Source organism: Rattus norvegicus, chromosome 10 (genome assembly GCF_021556685.1).
Source record: "Rattus norvegicus strain SHRSP/BbbUtx chromosome 10, alternate assembly SHRSP_T2T, whole genome shotgun sequence".
NCBI classification, from domain to species: Eukaryota; Metazoa; Chordata; class Mammalia; order Rodentia; family Muridae; genus Rattus; species Rattus norvegicus.
In genome coordinates, this window is record NC_141543.1 from 38,988,292 (window position 1) to 39,011,017 (window position 22,726).

Genomic DNA, 22,726 nt, shown 5'->3' on the forward strand with positions numbered 1-22,726 from the left:
TTTGAGCTGGTTGTTTTGAAAGGAGAAGCAGGCACAGAAGAATCTCTGAAAATAGGGTGAGGGGCTAGCCTTTTGTAACAGCTAGGAAATTACAGCGTTTAAACCTGATGCATAAGACAATTCTGCTGCCTGCTCATATTTCTCTCCTTGAGACTTCCCTGAATAGTGGTACATGTTTATGTATAGCTTGATTTCTTTTCCTAGCTCCATTCACCTGTGGCCAAACACAGTACAAAAACTGTTCCACAGAAAGTTTCAGAAATAATTCCAAAGTTTTAAGTTATTCCTTTTTCAGAGAAGTCTGAGGAACTCTTCTCCCTCCTTCTCCATCCCATGCACTACATGAATAATATCTCTGCCCAGTATATCCCGGCTCTCCATGATGCCCACCTGTTGGGTGACTTTACCAAAAGTGACTTCCTATTCAGCCCCAGATAAAGAGGGTCACAACAGACAAAAAGCAAGGGGTCTACCCAACTCTAGCTCAATTAATCAATGAATTTATTGTGGATTACTTACAAGAGCATGGGTGAGTGGTAACTTATGGGATCAAAACAACCCATGACAGCTATACAACCCAAGAGTGTAGCAATTATGAACCACCTATATGTCCTTGAGCAGGAGCAGGGCCTTAGGAGCCTCACTCTCTTCCTTAGCTCTCCCACCTCTTGCTGTGAGAGAATCTTAATAGGCTCAATCTTGGCAGGGTCATGTAGGGTGATCACATGTCGCTGCCATGTCAGTTTTCAGGTGATTGTTATGGTGCTATAGTGCTTACATAGAAGTAACTCTTGTTTTACTTAATCTGGGAGACACCTTAGTGTTTCCTATAAACAAAAAGGTAGATTTTCTCAACTATACTAGGCATGGCAGCTCGGACTTGTAATCTCTGCACTTCGGAGGTGGAGGCATGTGTTATATGAGACCCTCACAGACAGACAGATTCTCAGGTCTACCTGAGACTGACCTGAATTCAATCCCCAAGACCTACATAGTGGAAAGGAAGAACTGTCTCCTACCTGCTATTTTCAAACCTCCAAGAATGTCCCATGACATGTGCACATGCACACACACACACACACACACACACACACACACACACACACACACAAATTTCTCCTTAACTCTCAACTAAATAAAATCATTTCCTGGTGTTAAGACCTATAATAAGAAAAGGCTTCTGTCTATAAAACTGAGGACCAAGTGGGAGATTTGCTCTTTACTAAAGGAAAATGGGAGAGGAGTAGACCTGGGGGAGACAGAAGATAGAGGGAACTGGGAAGAGCGGAAGGGAAGGACTGTAGCCAAGATATATTGCATGAAAGAAAAAGGGGGGAAGAAAAAAGGTCCTGCCACTGGAGATATTATAGATGTGGTTGCTCTGCCACAGGTAGCAGAGAAGAGAGAGGTTATGTCTATGATCAGTGTTCTGGCCTGTAACATCTGAATGATTAGTAGTCTAACATTCCCTGAAAGAAGCAAACCTGAGATGACCACCAGTCAGTGCTACACAGACTCAGGTGAACTCTCAGGGAGCAAGATGACCCCCACATTGGGCCACACAGGTGGCCAGGGTGAGGAGCAAGCCCAAAACAACCACACTTCCAGCACCATGGGGCCTGGACAGGAAGCTAGACTGATGTATGTACCACCATATAGCACCACACAGGTCGGGGGGTAAGGGCAAACCACGCCCAAGATGACCCCTGCCTGGTGCCATAATGTACAGGTGGAGCATGGCACTCCTGAGACCACTCCTGAGACAACCCCAGATAGTCACAGACCCTGAGTGCCACTAAGAAAATCAAGTAAGTGATGGAGAAATGAAAGAGTAAGAAACAGAAGGATGTAGGCGCAATGAAGAGAGGCAGAACCAGAGACTTGGAAGTAGTGAGGAACAGCCTGATGTGAGTAGCCATTGATTGCCACTTGAGACCATGGTGGGGTCCTAACCTGTGATGCCACTGGGGGCCATGTCTGGGTCCATGGCTGTGATGATTTGCATCTCAGTCCAGGGAATGGCACTATTAGAAGGTGTGGCCTTGTTGGAGGAAGTGTGTCACTGTGAGTGTGAGCTTTAAGACTCTCATCCTAGCTGCCTGGAAGTCAGTATTGTTAGCAGCCTTCAGATGAAGATGTAGAACTCTCGGCTCCTCCTGCACAATGCCTGCCTGGATGCTGCCATGTTTCTGCCTTGATGGTAATGGACTGAACCTCTAACCTGTAAGCCAGCCCCAGTTAATTTTTGTCCTTAAAAGAGTTGCCTTGGTCATGGTGTCTGTTTGCATCAGTAAAACCTCAACTAAGACAATGGCCTTGCAGCAGCATGGGTCCATTACCACCAAAGGCCAGGCAGATGTCCCTAGAAACACGTTGATGCCTGAGGGCTGTGCATAACTGGCTCCACCCCTCACCTAGGCATTGTGAGAGAGCTGGCCCTGGGGGCTGAGCAGAGTTGACCCCTCCTCTAGCCAGCTGCAGTACTAAAGAGAGCGGCCCTACACATTGTCTAAAATGTACAGTAGAGCTGGCCCTGGTTGTAGGAGTTGTGGCTAAGCTGACCCTGAGGGTATGAGCATGGGAGAGCTGGCCCTGCCATCATTTGTCATACAGTGGCTTGGATGAGGGAGAGATATGGTCCTACCTCTTCCCCATTGCCACCTAAGGCAGGAAAGAGACCTGGCCCTGGGATCATGATACAGGAGAGCTGGCTCTGCCCCTCACCAGCTGCAGCACTCAGGAGAATGGGCCCTGCACCTTGTCTGGGCAGCGTAGTAGAGCTGCTAGTCCTGAATGTAGGTGTTACAGGTGAGTCAGCCCAAGGGCATGAATGCTGTGTGCTGGCATCAGCAAAGGATGCCCTCATCAACTTCAGTGTGTGAAAGAGCTGGCCCCACCAGGGTCGTGAGAGCAGAAGAACTGTCTCTGTCCCTTACCCGATGCAGCACTTGGAGAGCAGGCTCTGCACCTCACCTGGGTAGCACAGCAAAGCTGACCCTGGATTGCAGATGACCCAGCCCAGAGGAGGTGAGCATAGGAGAGCTGACCCTGACTCTTGTCTATTGTGAGGTGGTGCAAACAAGGAAAAGATGTCTGCCTCGCCTCCCTGGTTTTTTTACCACCTATGGCAGGCAAAAGAGCTGGCCCTGGGGTCATAAGAGTGGGAGAACTGGTCCTGTCCCTCACCTGCTGCAGCACTTAGGAGAGAGGGCCCTGCACTTTACCTGGGCAGCACAGCTGAGCTGGTCATGACGACATGGGCACAGATGAGCCAGCCCCAAAGGCCTGAGAACAGAAGAGCTGGCTCCGCCCCTTGCTGGCAACAGGCAAAGGACGGGCCAGCCAGGGCAGGGTGGGAGAGCTCACCTTGATGGTGTGGGTGAGGGGGACTAGTGGGCTGACCAGTTCAGATACCTCTCAGGCCCAGATCAAGGGCTTAAAATTGGCCCACCTCAACATCTTCCCCACCAATAAACTGCTGGAGTGCATGAAGGGGCCAGTCCTACGGACTCAAACTTCAGGATCTCCATGACACAGGGCAACCAAAAGATATCCAAGAGGAGTCCCAGTGAGGTTCCAGTGTAGCAGAAGCCCGAAGCCTCATACCAGAACAACAACTCATTGAAATGAGTATTTGCAAGCAAAAACATGTTGACCAAACGGTACTGTAGGACACAGTGACACACCAGAGCCTCCACGAGTTTTTTTCCCTCTGTTTGTGGGAGAGGCTAGGTGTGAGGGGGAGTTAGAGATAAGAGGGATTGAGGTACATAATGTGAAATTTGCAAAGAACCAATAAAATGGTTTTTTTTTAAGATTGAGGAGAAAGAATTAAAAGTCAGTGCTAGTTTTGCTGCTGTACCTTGACCTCCAACATTATAGCCTGCTAAGTAATTGCTTACTTGAGGTAGAAAAGACATCAGATTTCTAGATAGAAAGTATAAGTAGGAAACCCACTCTTACTGATGGAACATATAGTGTCCAAAAGCACTGGTGCCATGGGGAGACTTCAGCATGTCTGCTGTAACAAGTAACACCAAAGGTTACTTAGTTAACTTTTTATAATACATTATTAATATTGTTCTCTTTAGTAATCCCTAATTATATACTACTCTGTAGTTAAATCACAGGTTCTCAACCTTCCTTATATTGCAACCCCTTAATAACTTTCCTCATGTTGTGGTGACCCCAAGCCATAAAATTGTTTGTTGCTACTTCATAATTGTAATTTTGTTACTGTTATGAACTGTAATGCAAATATCTGATATGCAGATGGCCTTAGGTGAGCCCTGTAAAAGGGTCATTAAACCCCAAGGCAGTTAGGACCAACAGATTGAGAACCACTAAGTTAAACTTTATCATAGTATGTTTGTTTGAGAAATGTAATATTTGTGGAGATTTGAATGAGAATGGCCCTCATAGGCTCATGTATTTGAAGGCTTGGTCAAGAGGACTACGAGAATTAGGAAGTGTGGTCTTGTTAGAAGTTTGTCACTGAGAGTGGACTTTGAGGTTTCAAAATCTCATGCCAGGCCCAATATATCTCTCTCTCTCTCTCTCTCTCTCTCTCTCTCTCTCTCTCTCTCTCTCTCTCTCTCCCTCCCTCCCTCCCTCCTCCTCCTCCTCCTCCTCCTTCTTCTTCTTCTTCTTCCTCTCTCTCTCTCCCCCTCCCCCCCTCTCTCTGTATCAGGATATAGATCTCAGCTACTTCTCCAGCACCATGTCTGTCTGCATGCTGCCATGTTCCCTGTCAAGATGATAATAGACTAAACCTCTGAACCTGTAAAATGCTTTCTCTTACAAGAGTTACCATGGTCATTTTGTCTTTTCACAATGATAAAACAGTAACTAAGATAATATTGTGGATAGAGTTTGTGGTTTCAAGCATCTATTTGAATTCTGGCAGCATATCTCCTAAGATGAAGATTGGTCTGTTTATTGCTTACTGTTGCCCTTAGTCCCTAACTGTATACCTACTCTTTGGGTTATACCACTGGTTCTCAACAATCTGAACAGTCTTACAATCTGGCAGGACACGTTGGTCATTAAACATGAATCTCCCATGTATAGAGAAGATATGCATGTCACTAAACTTCGGCTGCTCCCTTGTTGGTTTCTTTTGTTACAGGGAATCCCAACTATGAACTAGAGAGGAGAGCGAAAAGTAGCATGTGGAGCCAGTAAAAATCCCTTGCAGCTAATATTTTGCAAGCAACCTGTTCTGCTTCACAGAAGAAGGCCAAGAAGCAGGAGTCAAAGAAATGATCATCCCACTCCAAGATAAAGAGTTCAAGATGCAAGGAGGTACAGCAACCTGCCGTGCCACCAAACAAACAAAGCAAGGCCATAAATGAGAATGAGTCATGCCTCACTGCCTCTCAGTCATGAGAATGGGACATTAGCAGTAGACCTGACATTTGGTAGAACCATCAAGTGAAGTTACAGAGTTGGGGAACACGATAAAAACAGCCCCCCAAAGGGGGCTCAGACTCATACCTCTGTGTAAGTACATTATCCAATTTCAGCATACCTACAAAGTGAAAGGTATCTTTTTCCCTCTTGGTATTCTCATTGTGTTAAAGCAATGGATTAAATTTTTAGAATTAAAACTTTTTAAAAACTATTGCTTTTAGCCTTACTTTCCAAGTGAATTTGAGAAATTATGGCCTTCTAAACCTCATCAGTTAACATTCCCATTTTAAGTGGTTCCCAGGTAGACTTTAAGAATGAGTCCTTGGCAAGCATTCATTATGCACCTACTGTTTGTCTCCACATTTGCTGAGCACCCACTCAAGCACTGTGCTAAACACTGAGGACGGTACTAAGGTGACACAGCAGACTTCCGCCCTCAGGGAGTCTTACAATCTGGCAGGACACACTGGTCATTAAACAGGAGCATACACGTCAGGATTTACAATCATTGTTCTTCACAACTCTGCTGGTGGGAGTTTAAAATAGTACAACCTTTGGGAGGGCAAATTGCAGTAGCTATCAAAAATTGTAAATGCCTATAACATCAGATCCAAGAGACATAAAGATAAAATAAGAGCCAAACTAAACGAAACAGAAGATACTAAAACAAGGGCACAATGTTTTAAACGTTATAGACATGAGAGTAGTCTCTGCAACACTGTTAGGAATATTTTTTAAAAGGGAGGAAGAGAAGAAGGAGAAGAGGAGGAGAAGAAGATAAGAAGATAAGGAGTAAAGGAGAGAGGAGAGAGGGACGGAGGGGAAAGTGGTACGTGGGACAAAGAAGGAACTAGAAGTGTGGGCATAGAGGATAAATTTGATATAACACATCACTAGGGAAGAGGGAAGAAAGGAGGAAGGGAAGAAAGAAAGTTTCTTCAGGGGTATAGCCCCTGAGAAGCTATTCAATTCTAGTATGTAGTCATACAACCAGGCACGTACTGGAAACACTACATGGACTCAGTGGGTTTTCTTAAAGAGCACTTAGGGCTGGAGCAGTGTCTCAATGGTTAAGAGCACTTGTTGGTGTTACAGAGGACCTGAGTTCAATACCCTGCACCCAGATCAGGCAGCTCCCAGCTGCTTGAAACTCAAGTTCCAGGGACTCAGATGTCCTCTTCTGGCCTCTGTGGGCACCTACGTACACATGCACATGCACGTGCACATTGAATACATACATACATATAGATTAAAATAATAAGTAAATAAATGATGAGATCAATCTTTAAAAGAAAAGGCACATATAAAGTTTGGAATGTAAAGTGGCAGGAAGACAAAGGAGGAACTAGATAGGATAGGAGTAAATTTGATCAAAACATATTCTATGTATTTTTAAGACAAAACAAATGGAGCATTTTTAAAATGTGAAGAGTTTGAATATTCAACCATTCATGAAATGGCACCCTAAGGGGTGCTAGAAGGAACTTCTAGAAGGCAAAGGAATCATAAGTGAAAGCGGATCATAAGTATTTGCTAATGGTTGGTAACTGGTTAAGCTTCCGTTTGGAAAATAGTTTACTCTCCTGGGATTCCCTAGGTTCTGGAATTCTCTCTGCTTTATAGGGTCCACATGTAATGTTAATCATGAGAAAGGGAGGAAAAGGGGAAATTTTTTTAATGTCCATCCAGAGAAGTGTGACTATAAAAAGTTATGACATAGCTGGTCATAATGGCTCAGATCTATAACCCCAGCACTCAGAAAACTGAACCAGGAGGATGGCCGTGAATTTAAACAGCTCATTCCATATAGTGAAACTCTATCTTAAAGAAAGAAAGAAAGAAAGAAAGAAAGAAAGAAAGAAAGAAAGAAAGAAAGAAAGAAAGAAAGAAAACTGGGCCTAGAGTGGTAGAGCAGCAGCTAAAAGCACTTATTGTTCTTGCAGAGGACCTGGCTTTAGTTCCCAGTGTCAGCATGACAACCCACAACTACCCATAATTCCACTTCTATGGGAGCCCTCTCCTTGCCTCACCAGGCATTGCACATTCATGGTACACATATTTACATGCATATAAAACACTCATACAGATAAAACAAGCAAAGATCTTTTTAAAAAAAATAAATAAAATTCACAAACACAGAATTCTATACAGTCAATTAATGTGTTAATAGACTTGTCCTTACTTAAAATGTTTTTAAACACACCAAGAGGAAACAAGTTTAGTAGGAATGCAGTGTACAGGTTATATGTGCCTATTATGAGGAAACACAGATATACTTATATAGGTACATAAATGCCTCTCTAAAGGCAAATGAAAAAAATCAAGAAAGAAACAGAAAACTCTTACCAGTATCTCTGAGGAAAGAAATGAAAATATTTGTAACTGATAAATTTCTTAACTACTTACAGTTAATATTATTTTGTGTTGCTTTGACAACTTACAAAGACAACTTACAAAATAAGAATGTTAAAGACCATGACAAAAGAAGAGGGGAGTCATCTTTGAGCATTAAGAAAGGATTAGAAACACCCTTCATTTCTTGTCTCTTAACTTACTTTTCCTCCAATCTATACTCAAATCCCAGCAAGACTCAAAGCATCCTGCAATGTATAATCCCATCTAGTGGCAAGAAGTGGTCACTGAAGACATCCAACCATAGGATGCACAAGGAAGCACATCTTACAGCTAAGGCTGTGAAACACCATAGCTAATGGCCAATGGGGATCCTTGGGACCACCCCCATATTCTCACAGGTTTGCTGCGAGGATGAATGGGACAGCCATATAAAAAGTTATCATTCTAAGTCTATGCTCTCAGCCGTGCAACAACATTTCATTTCTTACAACTTCACTGAACTTCCATTTTGAACCCTGTCTCTACCGAGATGCCATCAACTTGTTCTCAATACCATCCCTAAACGCACTTCCATATGGAACACTAGGTGTTTATATATGCTCAGCCCAGACAGTGGCACTATTAAAAGGCATGATCCTGTTAGAGTAGGTGTGGCCTTACTGGAGTAGGTGTGTCACTGTGGGTATGGGCTTTAAGACCCTCATCCTAGCTGCCTGGAAGTCAGTATTCTCCTAGCAGCCTTCAGATGAAGATGTAGAACTCCTAGCTCTTCCTGCGCCATGCCTGCCTGGATGCTGCCATGCTCCCTCTTTGATGATAATGGACTGAACCTCTGAACTGTAAGCCGGCCCCAATTAAATGTTGTTCTTATAAGAGTTCCCTTGATCATGGTATCCTTTCACAGCAGTAAAACCCTAAGACACTAGGATTGTATTAAAGCTCATGAAAGGAGGGGAGGTCTCTGAGAATGGATAAGCTAGGAGAGGAAATTTAGGTCTACCGTAAGCTGTCCCAATTCCTCGTCAAAAGAAAGATACCCAAATGCTGTCAACAAGGAAAGGTGGGCTTCATCCAAGAGGACTGCTTGCTGCAAAGGGAGTTTGCCGCAAGGGAGAGATACGGCTTCACACCAAGGCAAGTGAGGGTTTCTGGGAATTTATAGCCATGAGGCAGAGTTAGGGGCAGTAAATGAAAAGTCCCTTAAAGAAAACAGCAAGTCTATGAGGATTTTACTAACCTAAATTAACAAAACCTTTTTCAAAAACCAGACTAAACAGGCCAAGGACTAAGCTTTAAGCTAGCACTGATTCTCAACCTGCCTAATGAGGCAAACTTTATCACAGTTCCTTGTGTTGTAGTTATCACCAGTCATGAAATTGTTGTTGTTGTTGTTGTTGTTTTCTTTTGCTAATTTACAACTGCAATTTTGCTACTGTTAGGAATAGCAATGTAAATGTTTTTTGGAGATAGTGGTTTGACCAAGGGGTGGTTTGAGAACCACCTGATCTAGAGGAACCTGACAGCGGTTAGTTTACAGGTTTGTCAGGCTGTGAGACTGACTCCTTCTGAGCCCATCCCACCTTTACATGAGAAAGTCCATGTGTTAGCTAGGTAGGAAATTATCTGTGGAAGAGATGATGAACCGGCCCCCGAGAACAGTCCATAGAAGGAATACAGGGTGAGGGATGTGGCTCGGTTGGTAGTGTGCTTGCCTACAAGGCACAAAACCCTAGCTTTGATCCCCAGCACTATGTAAGACTGGGTGTGATATCACACCCCAACACTTAGGAGGTGAAGGCAGGAAGATCTGAGGTTCGAGGTCATTCTTGGCTTCCTAGTAAGCTTGAGGCCACCCTGGGCTACATGAGACCCTATCACAGTAAAACAAAATAAAATAAACAAAAACAATAGATAAAGAAACAAGAATAGGTGGTGGTAGTCACTTGAGCTAGGCAAGCTTGGGGCCTTGCTATGGAAAAAAGATGTAAAGATAGTTGGTGGTGGTTGACCCCAGTGAGGTCAGTTTTGCTTGAAATACATCCCGGCCAGGTGACAGAGTATCATTATCGTACTGTCTAGTGAACCTCTCAGCTTTAGATTACTTACATCTCTCTAGATATCTTTGCATCTTATACATCTAATTATACTTAATTCTAGGTAGAATGTGAGACTAGGATAGCAAGAAAAAGAAAAACACAAGCCCTAATTCCTGCCAGGGTCAAGGTCATTGCTGCTTGGCTCAGGCCAATCTTTTTTAAAACGTGTCATTGCTAACTAAACTTAATTCTGGCTGATTCTGCTACTACTGTGTCCATTTGGTTTCCTCTATTGGGGAGAGCACAGAATCTGAGCCAGCTACTGAGCTGGATTGCTGCTGGGATTCAAGCCAGACTGTTAGAATGTGGGCCTGTCCCTTCAAGACACTGGTCACCGTAAGAGATGAAGGAGTCAGTCCATACTCCCACAACTGGGGCAGAGAATTGGGGAGCTGTCCTGTGCTGTGCAAACAGCTCCAGTTTCTGGTACCTGGCTTTTCAATGCTCTTTGTCACAGAATGCTATATTAAACTAAGTCACATTGTGTAAAACTTTCCACCAGCATCAAAAACTTTAGATAGATATAGATATATGCTGCCCAGGCCTCCCCTCACTATCCTCTCATGGTGACTTTATCTCTACCTTACCCCTACCTTAAGTTATTACTCTTAAGTTTCTCTCCAGATTTGAAAGGGAAACTGTCCTTTCCCTTTAAGGTCTCTTCTTCTATTTTTAATATACTTTACTATCCCTTTTTAGTGTTCTCTCACCTTAAAGACTTATTATCATGATCCTATGACCTTTGCTCCTAATAAACCTCATTCATGAAGGTTAAGTATATGTCATGCCCTCTCCCAAACCAACCACTGCTGCTCCATTCTAATAGCTGACAAAGGCTTTCCTCATGACATCTGCAAGACCATCTCTGTCCCCATCTAACACATCATTTCTCAACCCATGGGCCACAAACTCTTTGGAAGTCAAATGAGCTTTCACAAAGGTCACCTAAAACCATCAGAAAGCACAGATGTCAACATTATGATTCACAACAGCATCAAAATTACACTAATGAAGTAGCAATGAAACTAATCTTATGGTTGGGGGTCATCATAACATGAGGAACTTTATTAAAGGGTCACAGCCTTAGAAAAGTGGAGAACCACTGCTCTAACAGGATCGGTCTCATCAGATTTTTCTTTCTAACTTTCTAGGGCTAAGCCAAGACTAGAAAGTAACTCAGAAAATCATTGCTTTCATTGCCTCCGATTCACTACACACACCACACAGGCACACAGACACACACATACACACACAGACACACCACAGGCACACACAGACACACACACACACACACACACACACACACACACACACACACACACCTCTCAGCATTGGTTGAAATGCAAATCTGTGGATCCTTCCCTAGACCTAAGGTCCTTAGTGGCTAGGTCTAGCAGGCTCTTCAGCAAGGCTTACCTTTTTAAGAATTCAGATGCATGTGAAAGCTGGGTGACTACTCTGAGAGCCGCTGGATTAGGGAAGCACACAGCTCCCTAATGTGAAATCCCAGAAGGAACTCTAAATCTAAGAATTTGCATATTTAATTCATTCCCCTTGGGTTTACAGATGTCACAGGAACACATGCATTGACTTTTGACATACTTTGCTCAAGAACTAAGCTCTTATATCTGTTAACATTCATTATTTCCATTAGATGTTACTTAGGAAGTTTTTGGCCTTGGAAGGGGAAGAGTTTTTCAAAATCCTACCCCTAAAATATAACTCCAGTATAAGTCATATGGACAGGATCAGAGAACTCAATAGTCCTACAAATTCTACACTCCCATGTCTCTTTACTTATGCCCCAAGGATGAAGGTGATTCTCCCAGCTTACCCACTATTGTTCTGCAGATTTCCTCACTCTGCACAGACTCAGCTCTGTTTGCAAACTTGCATGTTTGCAGTCACTAGGCAACTGCTCCTAATTTTGAAGGGAAAGGAGCCACTGAGACTGGCCGCTCTCAAACATTTCTAATAGATACCTAACTCAAACTCAGCCAACCATAGGCAGTCCTAAGAGTTTGAAATGGGAATCCTGAGATATCCAGTCAGTAGCTGAAGTTAGTTGAGCTAATAATTATGAAATAGCCAGATAGCCTAAAGAGGAGGAAAATGAGCACATGTTAAACATAATAACGGAGAGGCAGAAGATGGTTGGAGGTGATGGAGGAGAGGACATATAATTCACATATTTCCCTTCAGAAAGAAGATGAAGGTCATAATCAGGCCTGGAGTTAGGAGATTTCTCTGAAGGCTCCTCAGGGCCTCCTCTCACCGTCCCTCTTTCTCTTTCTTTGTTAACTCTTTCAACGGAGATTCTCTCCAGGTTTAAACAAAAACAACATCTGACTTTTATATCCTTTCAGAGATGTCAGGAAGTTTCATACCACAGGACTAAGTTCAGCATAGTGTATATGACAAAGAATATGAGAGGCCAGTTATGGTTAGAACTATACATTAGAACTATACTGCTGTCGGCCGCACAGCACAGAACAGCTCCTTAGCTTTCTATCCCAAGGAGAAAGCTGCCAGGAAAAGGCCTAATTTTTTTTCAGGCTTTTGGATCTGGCTTCTTAAGAGTGATTGGGATCTTAGAGGGACAGGCTATGGTCTAACAGTTTACAGGGAATCAGGCAAAGTTTCAAAGATAGCAACAGCTACTGGTATATCTACAGTGACACTCTGGCTTGGTTTACGTCTTCGTGACATAACCGTGTCTTTTGACGTGGGATGGTTCATCCCCATCCTTGGGTTTCACGTAACATTTTATATTCCATCTTCACTCCCTAGAGTCCTTGCCTAAGTTAGTGGTTCCCTTCATTTGTCATGCATTCATTTATTTATTGAGCATCCCAGGGAATTGAGCTGGACCAGGTGCTGTCCTTGGTGCTGAATAAACTACAGCCCTAACCCAGATACCACAGAGTGTACCTGCCACTACTTCTGTACTCACAGCTTGGGCACCTAGTATAGCAGCCTGAATGTTCTTTTTTTTTTTTTTTTTTTTTTTTGGTCTTTTTTTCGGAGCTGGGGACCGAACCCAGGGCCTTGTGCTTCCTAGGCAAGCGCTCTACCACTGAGCTAAATCCCCAGCCCCTAGCAGCCTGAATGTAACAAAATAGGAGTGCCCACATTCAGGAAGGGAAGTAAGGAGGCAACCTATCAAGCATTCAGTCCGTATGAGGCATCCTAAAGGCTCTATGTTCACTTCTCAGAGCCCTGAAAGAGAGTTACTACCACACCCCACACCAAGCCATGGTGGTAAATGACTGTAATCCCATGTATGCAGAAGGATCAGAAGTTCAAGATCACCTGAGGATATACCGAAAGTTTAAGGCCAGCCAGAGATACTTGAGACCCTATCAAAAAAGAACGGTGGGCAGAGAGAGAGAGAAAGAGAAAGTTAAAGCATACCTATGTGTCCAAAGATACATAAGATTCAATTTTAGGTCATCTAAATCTTCCAAGCCACTGAAAGACAAAACTTGAAAGAATACAGCTCATACATGTATGTATATGCACACATGTGCACCCAAGAGCTCTCGTGAATGTACATGTACGCATGCGCACGTGCGCACGCGCACTCACACACACACACACACACACACACACACACACACACACACACACACACACATTCACACAGAATTCAGGTCCACTCCTAGCAGCATGAACTCAAACATTATCTTGTTCTCTCTCTGTAGGCACTGGCCTGTCCGCTGCACCTCTACTATAAAAGTAGAAGAAGGAAAAAAAAAATAAACTCCTCCCTCTCCAGCAATAACCTTGAAGAGCAGCTGGACTCCATAATACTTTAATTGGACAAGAGCCTTCCAAATTTGGGCTCCTGAGCACAGCAGGGATGCATTTCTATCTGCCTTTTAGAAAATGTGTCCACCCTGATTGCATATGAATGCTCTTAGGATAATGCCAGAGAATCACTTTAAATGCCTTCCACCAGCAGGTCAGCACTTACCCACCAATGCCTCCCCAGGGAACCCCATTCGGAATGCTTTTCAGATCCATCCCTGCCAACTCCCTGCCAGGGCAAGGACTGTGGGAAGCTCTGGCCCAGGTAGACCGAGGTATGGATGGTCCCCGGCAATAGCCCTTAACTCCAGGGGTGAGCAAGCTCAGCACCAGGAGACTGGTCAAGATTTCAAGCCTGAAGAATTTGGGAAGGATACAAGATTCTAACAGCTAAGGGTGATCCCAGTAAGCAAGAACTGGAGGATCAACATACCCAGCCCACTCGTGCTGTATGCACTCAGCTTTTTCATCAGAAGTTTGTGGTGCTCTGATCTGTCTTAGTAGAAATAGACATCGCTCACATGAAGTTTTTAAGGTGACAGTTCCCAAACCAAGGATGCTCACATGTTATTTTATTTTTATGTGTGTGCATGCTCAAGTGTGTGGTGTGTATATGTGCTATGTGTGTGCATGTGTGGGCATATACATGTATATGTACATATGTGTGGGGGGGCATATACATGTGTGTGCATGTGTGTATTTGTGGAGGGTGCACATATGAGCGTGTAGACAGGCGAAGGACAACTTTTGAGAGTGAATTTCTCCTTCCACAGTGGAGTCTGTGCTTAGCTTTAACTGTCAGCTTGACACAACCTAGAATCATCTTAGAAGAGAGTCTCGGTGATAAAACTGTCTACCTCGGGTTGGCCTGTGTGCATGTCTATGGAGGACAATCTTAATTAAAGTTAATTGATGTGGGAATATGAAACTTACTGTGGACAGCAATATTCCCAAGACAGAGGACTTGGAACTATTCAAAAAGTGGAGAAACTGAGCTGGGAATAAGCAGAAAGACAAATGGGACTGCATGCATGCCCCATTCTTTTGACTTGTAGATGTGATAGGACTGGTTGCTTAAAGTTCCTGCCTTGCTTTTCCCTACAGTGACTGACTGTAACCAGGAATGGTTAGCTTGTTACTCCAAGCTGATTTTCTTTGTAAGAGTAATTACGGGGTTGGGGATTTAGCTCACTGGTAGAGTGCTTGCCTAGCAAGCGCAAGGCCGAGGTTCAGTCCCCAGCTCCGAAAAAAAAAAAAGAAAAAAAAAAAGAGTATTTAATTACAACAACAACAGAGATAGAACTAAGACACATGGCAAGTATGTATCCACTAAGCCATCTTGCCAGCCCCTACTTGTTAGTTTTTAAACAAGCAGATAATCAGGAATAATTTTCTCCATTTTGTAAGTGACAAGACTGAAGATCCAAAAGGTCCTAGTGGCTTCCTTGACTTGTATTCGGGAGGTGGAACCAACAATGGGCAGGGAGAAGGGCAGAGTGATGGGACATTTTCATTGTCTCCATTATGCCCAATCCAGATTAATCTTCTTTACCTCCTGTGCCCCACTGTGAATTATCTCCTAACCCCAGTTAAACATTTCTGAGAACGATTTCCAGGATCCTAGGGCAAGACACTTGAAATATCTAATCCCGATTGTCAACATAATGAGATTTTAAGAATCGGCTAGGGTCGGGGCTGGGGATTTAGCTCAGTGGTAGAGCGCTTACCTAGGAAGCGCAAGGCCCTGGGTTCGGTCCCCAGCTCCGAAAAAAAAAAAAAAAGAACCAAAAAAAAAAAAAAAAAAAGAATCGGCTAGGGTCACCCCTCTGGACATGTCTGTGAAGTGATTTCAAAGTGTAGCTGAGGTGGGAAGACTCACCCTGGATGTAGACAGCACCATTCCAAGAGCTGGAGACCCAAGCCGAATAAAAAGAGAGAGAGGCGAGCACCAGCATTCATCTGACTCTGCCTTCTGACTGGACGCAACATGGCCAGTTACTTACTGCATGCTCTCACCATCGCAGGTAGAACCATGATGGCCTGTCCCCTCAAAGGATGAGGATAAACCCTTCCTTTAAAGTTTCATCAGGTATTTTGACACAGCAACAAGAAAAGGAAACTAATGTAACACTTAACCCCAGAAACCTCTGCTGTCACCCAGCCCTGAGGTACCCAGGATCCTGGAACAAGTTTTCTGATAAACTCACATCCATCTTCATGCCTTTAGGGCAGCAGTTCTTGGCCTGTGGGTCACGACCCCTTTGGGAGTTACATATTACATATTTATATTACGATCCATAACAGTAGCAAAATTACAGTTTTGAAGAAGCAGTGAGATAATTTCGTGACTGAGGATCACCACTGCATGAGGAACTGTACTAGAGGGTCACAGCATTAGGAAGCTGCGGAACTACTTCTCTAGGGCCAAAATCCTAAGATGTGAAGAGAGTTGGGCAATGAGGACTGGTATCAGAGGTTTAGTTTCTATAACTTCTCTAAGAAATAGTCTTATAGGCCAAAGGAAGGGACTTCAGGATAAATTTGTGGAGGCTCTCTGCAACCTTCTCTGCCTCCTTATCCTCTCTGTTGCAAAAAGCTGTGTTCACTGTCCAACTGGTTTCTGCTTTGGTCATGGTCTAGCTGGTACCTGCTTCGCTCACCACCCAGATGTTTTCTGCTCTGCTCACTGCCCAGCTAGTCTGTGCTTCGCTCACTGACCATTATCCAGCTGTCAGAGTGGACCCTCTCTTTTCTTTGAGTTCTCAAATCCTTCTCGAGTTCCCAAAGTTTTTGTCAGGAAAAAAAAAAAAAGCAAAATGAATACACAAGAGCTGGCAGGTGACTCATGAGACACAGGCACTTGCCACTAAGACTGATCGCCTGTGTTCAGTCCTGGGCACCCACACTATAAAAGAGAACCAACTCCTAAATCCACATTCATGCTATGACACATGAACACACACACACGCACACACACACACACACACACACACACATGATAGATAGATAGATAGATAGCTAGATAGATAGATAGATAGATAGATAGATAGATAGATAGATAGATAGATAGATAACATATATACATACATACATACATACATACATAGACAGATCAATGATAGATGTAATTTTAAAACTCAGGCATACCGTACATACCCTTAATCTCTTAATCCCAACACCAAAGAGGCAAAGGCAGGCAGATCTCTGAACTGCAGTCTAGTCTTGTCTACATAGCAAATTTCAGGCCAGCCAAGGCTACAAAATGAGACCCTCCCTCCAAAACAAGCAAACAACCACACACTCAGCTATAGGGGCAAGGGTGAAACCCTCATAGGTATGTAACCAAGATTTTAAAGGCAAAAAAAATAGGCTGTAGGAGCCTAGACAGACTAAACTTGCTCACTCAGCCTTAATAAGTCAATAGTGATGGTGAAAAGCAGAGAAGGGCATTTTATTCAAGGTGGCCATAGGAAGAAGGGGAACCGGTAGAAGGTTCCGGTGACCCAAGTGTGCTTCAGGGGCCTGATATGAGGCTTGGGCTTAAATAGATGGGAAGAGGTGTGTAAAAATGAAATGGCACTGCCAAAGTGTGGTTCCACCCATCCCTAACTCATCATTTTCTCAGAATGATCCTGAAAGGTTGCCCCATAGATTGTTGTTGTTTTTTTTTTTGTTTTTTGTTTTTTTCAGAACTGAGGACCAAACCCAGGGCCTTACACTTGCTAGGCAAGCGCTCTACCACTGAGCTAAATCCCCAACCCCACCATAGATTGTTAATCTGTCAATCACTGTGATCAACCAAGAAGAACAACCCGGTTTCTACATGACGATTACTCTGAGTCCAGGTGCAGACTCAGCTCGTTGGTAACTGCCCTCATCTAGTGTGGGAGTATGGTGGCAATTTTGGAATTTTGGTTTCTTTAAAAACACAAATATTGTAAGAATATGTATTCACTTTAATCCCAGGTGTGGAAGGCAGGGCTGCTTCCGACTGTCCACAGCAGCTGACTATGTTTTGTCTTGTGCTCTAGCAGGGGCTTGATTTTGCCACTGCACATAGTTTTTGCAATTGTGTGATGTTCGGAATTCTGGTGACTTTTCAGAGGATGTAAATGCTAGGGTCCTGAGAGGTGGAGTGAGTTATTGGATGGTTGTTGTTGGTTGTTGGTTGTTGGTTGTTGGTGGCCACAGTGAAGAAGTCATGTGCAAAGAAGAAACAAGAAGAGTACATTAGAAATCTTGACGGTAAAGATCAAACTTGCCTCAAGGAACTCAACCCCTCCTAATCAGCAGAAAATAGTCTAACAATAATGGCACCCCTTTTCCAATCCCTGATGTTATTCAGATATTTCTTTCCTTTCCTCTCTATCCTTTTTTTTCTCTCCTATCTAATGTTAAGGCATTGAAAGTATAAAAAGAAAAGGCGTAGAGAAGGTGGAAGAAAGAAGAACCCACAAAGTAGCAAAGACCAGCTACAGGAGGGTGTCCTCTGAGGTTTTGCTTTTTCTAGAATCCAGGGTGACTACAGGCTTAGTAAGGAGTAATCTCTATGCCTTGTGTCTTGAGGACAAATGACATGTATTAGATAAACTCTCCTTCAGTAGGCAACACGCCTACCTGCAAGGTAAGAAGTGACCCAAAGTAAAGAGACAGGTGCTAAAAGAAGGCTGGGATGATAGATTTGAGCTCCCTTGGGGACCATACGAGATCAATGATTTTTAGCAAAATCAGCTTCTCAGTGCTTATTTCAGACACAGGAACAGAAAGAAACTTTTTATTCCACCTTCCTGGTAGAGGAGGCAACAAGTCAGCATCTTAGAACAAACTGTAACTCAGCCGTTGGCTTCTTCTGCCCTTGTCTTCAAGTTCCAGCAGGGTGCAGTTTTGCCCTTTGTTTCTATCACTGTGTCTGCTGTACCTAGAGTAGTGCAGGTAGGTGCACAATGCACACACACACACACACACACACACACACACACACACACACTCACACACCTCATATCTGCAGTATCATATGTCATATATCTCATATCACCCAGTGACCCAATTTCCTATCACTTACATCCTAATTAGCCTCCCCTTGAGTGTGAGCTTTATCTGGTGCCTTGCTTCTGGCTAAAAGAATTTGGCAAGCGTGGTGGGATGATATTTTTGTAGTTGATTCAGTTACCAAAACTGGTGATTTCTGTCTTGCTAGAAAATTCTTTCATGGTGGCTTGGACAAAGGGAGATGCTGTGTTGAAGAAGCCCCTGTGGTAAAGACCTGGGACTAGAGACTTAAGCTAACAACCGGTGAAAGAACACAAGTCTCAGCCCAACAGCCCTCAGAGAACCTTAAACTTTACCCAGAATGCCATGCCAATAACCTCGGAAAGACGCTCTCATGCTGCTCAGTCTTCTTATGACACCTGCTGTGACTTCCACTTGATTTACAGCCTCATGAGACACCCTAACGCTGAGAATTCCTGACCAACAAAACCATGATGTAATAAATGTGGTCCTTTAAATTTGGGGTAATTTCAACTGCCTATTTCTTGTCTTAGGACTAGATTAGATCCAATTGAGTTGTTGGTCAAAGAGGACCTCACAGAAATTGTGTGAGAGCCCAGCCCTCTATGGGCAGTGCCACCCCTAGGTGGTCCTTCCTGGGTTATATAAAAAAAAGCAGGATAAGCAAACTATGGGCAACAAGTCTGAAAGCAGCATTTCTCCATGGCCTCCTGACTCCGGATTCCTACCCTACTTGAGTTCCTGCCTTCATTTCTCTCAATGGACTGTAACTCTGGATATGTACAAATAGCCCTTTTCTCCCCGAGTTGTTTTTACTCATAATTTTTATCATATTAAAAGCCTAGGTAGGACAATGTGTGAAGATCAGGGCACAATATTTTGGACATCTCCTTTCATCAGGAGAATCTTGTATTTACACTACTGTCTCTGCAGTGCCTAGAATAGTGCAGGTAGGTACACAACACACACTCATACACACACACACCTGTACACATACACACACACACATATATATATGTATATATATATCCACAAATACACATGCACAAACACACATACACACACATACACACACACACACACACACACACACACACACACACACACACACCCCGTAGGATCAAACTCAGGTGAAGGCTTGCTCTCAGCACCTTTACTGGCTAAGCCATCTCTCCAACCCCTAAAATCCTTTATAAAGGATCATCTTTCAGTGCTTCCCCATGGAAGAACACAGCACCTGTACAGCAGTCTTGCAAAAATTAATCAAATATGAATACAACCTCAATTCTAACTCTCACTGGACACGAAATATAAGACCAGAGGACCAGACTAAATGACAACACGTGTGCAAGCAGCAAACCCACATGACACAGGGGCAGTTATATGCAGTGTGGTTTCACCTCTAAAACCATCTCAAAGATACATGTGATGATAAAACTACAGAGTAAAAATAAATTTATGAATGAGCTGACATCGGTGAAAATTAGAGCAAATCTGTCCAAAAACTATCTCCATAAAAACAATGGGACTGGGGTAGAGATTATCAAAGAGTTTCAGAAATTTGCCAAAAGTTAGCAGCAACCTGTGGAGCATTGGCTGGATGTCAGCAAGAACAACCAGACTATTAACTTGCTCTCTCCCCTCCTTCCTCCCTAGCTCAGCAATACCTGAAAACCAATGGCCTGTGGTGGAAGCTTCTCTGGCAATTGCTGCTGGGCAGAATAAGAATGGGGCTCTTTCAAAGCCTTGTGACCAGAGGATAACCAACTTCCTACCTGCCTGGTGGGTCCCTAGATGACTCCATTTGAGAGTCTCTCTTTGACCTATTTTGGAACTTACTCTGTCTGGGCATAGTTTTCCCAGAGGCATTTGTTGAAAGCAATTGCTGACTGGAGCAGTAAATAACAGTTGAGGTGATCAATAGGCCAATCAAAAAGCTTAAAGGTGAAACGTAAGGAGGAATCCAAGATGGCAGACAGCACTCTTTAGGGAATAAACTGAGAAATCTGAAAATCTGTTCTCAGAAGAGCAAAGGACACTGGAAAAATACTCAGGGCAGCAAGGACAGAAAGAGGTGAAGAAAATCCTCTCCTCTGGTTCTGGGTCCAAACAACGGATAACCAACAGAGCAGAAGCAAGAAAACCTTTCAAAAAGAATTCAGCTTGACAGCAGCTCAGACACTCAGACCCTCTGTGGAATACTCTCTCAAGAAACTCAGACCTAGTGTCTCAGAACTATACACTGAACTCTCACTAACTTGAGGCTGCAGAAAAGAAACTTGGAGTCAGATCCACACAGTATTCTGGGAGCTGAAAACCTAGGGGAACCAAATAGACATGGGAGCTTCCACACGGAATCTAAGAGCTGCATGGAAGCTGGGCCAGCATTCACAATTGGAGCCCTTGAGGGAATTTGATGCAACCAGATTTGAGACACCACCTGTAAAATGATTCTTATAGACTCACAAACCAGGAAAGCATCAGGAATTGAATCCTTCAAATGAAGACTAAGAGGAGAGAAGGTTACATTACAGAGGATTCTTGGGGAGACAGCATTCCAGAAGCTGGGGAATGAGAGTCCAGAATCAATATACAGAATATAAAAATAGCTTAAAAAAGGGGGGGGGATTGGGGATTTAGCTCAGTGGTAGAGCGCTTGCCTAGGAAGCACAAGGCCCTGGGTTCGGTCCCCAGCTCCGAAAAAAAGAACCAAAAAAAAAAAAAAGCTAAAAAAAAGCTAAACAAGGAAACAAACAACCCAAAAGAAAAAATTTAAATGGGTTAAGGATCTGAACATAGAGTTCTAGAAAGAAAGAAAGAAAGGAAGAGAGCCTAATAAATATTCTTTAAAGTATTCAGCATCTCTAGCCATCAGTGAAATCTAAATTAAAACTTTGAGATTCCATCTCATTCAGTCAGGATGGCTATGATAATGAAAACAAGTAACAACAAATGCTGGTGAAGAAGTGGAGACAGGTGAGCCTGTGTCCATTGTTGGTGGGAGTGTAAAACTAGTTCAGCTGCTATGGAAATTAGTCTGGTCATATGAAATTGGAACTTTCATATGACCCAGCTATACCACTTCTTGGCATATACCCAAAGGACATTTGTACATTCATGTTTACTGATGGCACTACTCCCAATAGTAAGGAAACGGAATTGGCTTAAATGCCCATCAATTGATGAATGGATAGTGAAGATGTGGTACCTATACACAATGGAATTTTACTCAGCTAATAAGAGCAATGGAATTCACAGGAAAAATGGATGATCTAAAAAAATATACTGAGTGAAGTAATTCAGGCTCAGAAAGACAAAGCCCATACGTTTTCTCTCCTATAACAACCCTAGCTTCTGACTTTTATATATGTGCATTTATGTGGGAGTAAGTTTTATGGAACCTAAGAAACTAAAGAGGAGGTCATGAAAGGTGGAGGAAAGGATTATTTAAGGGGTTGGAGGAAGATAGTGGGCCACCTCTGATATAAGAGTAAATGAATACTGGAGACAGAAGGGGGAAGAATTAGATGGAGGAGAAAACTAAAAATATAAGAAAAATTAACAATATATAAATAAGCTGTAAAGAAATATGATACTTCAGAAAATCAGAAATATATATAAAGAAAAAGCAAACTTTAAACAGAGTTTCCCTCTAAAAATTAACAATATATAAATAAGCTGTAAAGAAATATGATACTTCAGAAAATCAGAAATATATATAAAGAAAAAGCAAACTTTAAACAGAGTTTCCCTCTATGGATAGATAAAACTGCTCCTAGATACCATAGGTCACTAAACAAAAATACTAATGCCATATGTGAGTTGCCTCCTTATAAGTTATTGGTCAGTGAGGCCCCTTAAGACTCCCTAACAATACAGGCAACTGCCATTCCCGTTGGTTGCCCACTGAAAGTAGATGTCAAGACCCTATTGCTCAATATGTTACACACTGGTTATGGGATGAAGACAAATCAAGCTGGAGATGGGCTGGAGGCTTCCTCCTTGCTGGATAGCACTTGTGTTGCTAGAAGGTGCTCCGGAGA

The 22,726-nt window shown here is 43.1% G+C and overlaps 1 pseudogene; it reads left to right on the plus strand.

The window, feature by feature from the left end:
- Positions 1-1,354: 1,354 nt before the first annotated feature.
- LOC120095453 (small nucleolar RNA SNORA17) lies at positions 1,355-1,467 on the plus strand (annotated as a pseudogene).
- Positions 1,468-22,726: the final 21,259 nt, after the last annotated feature.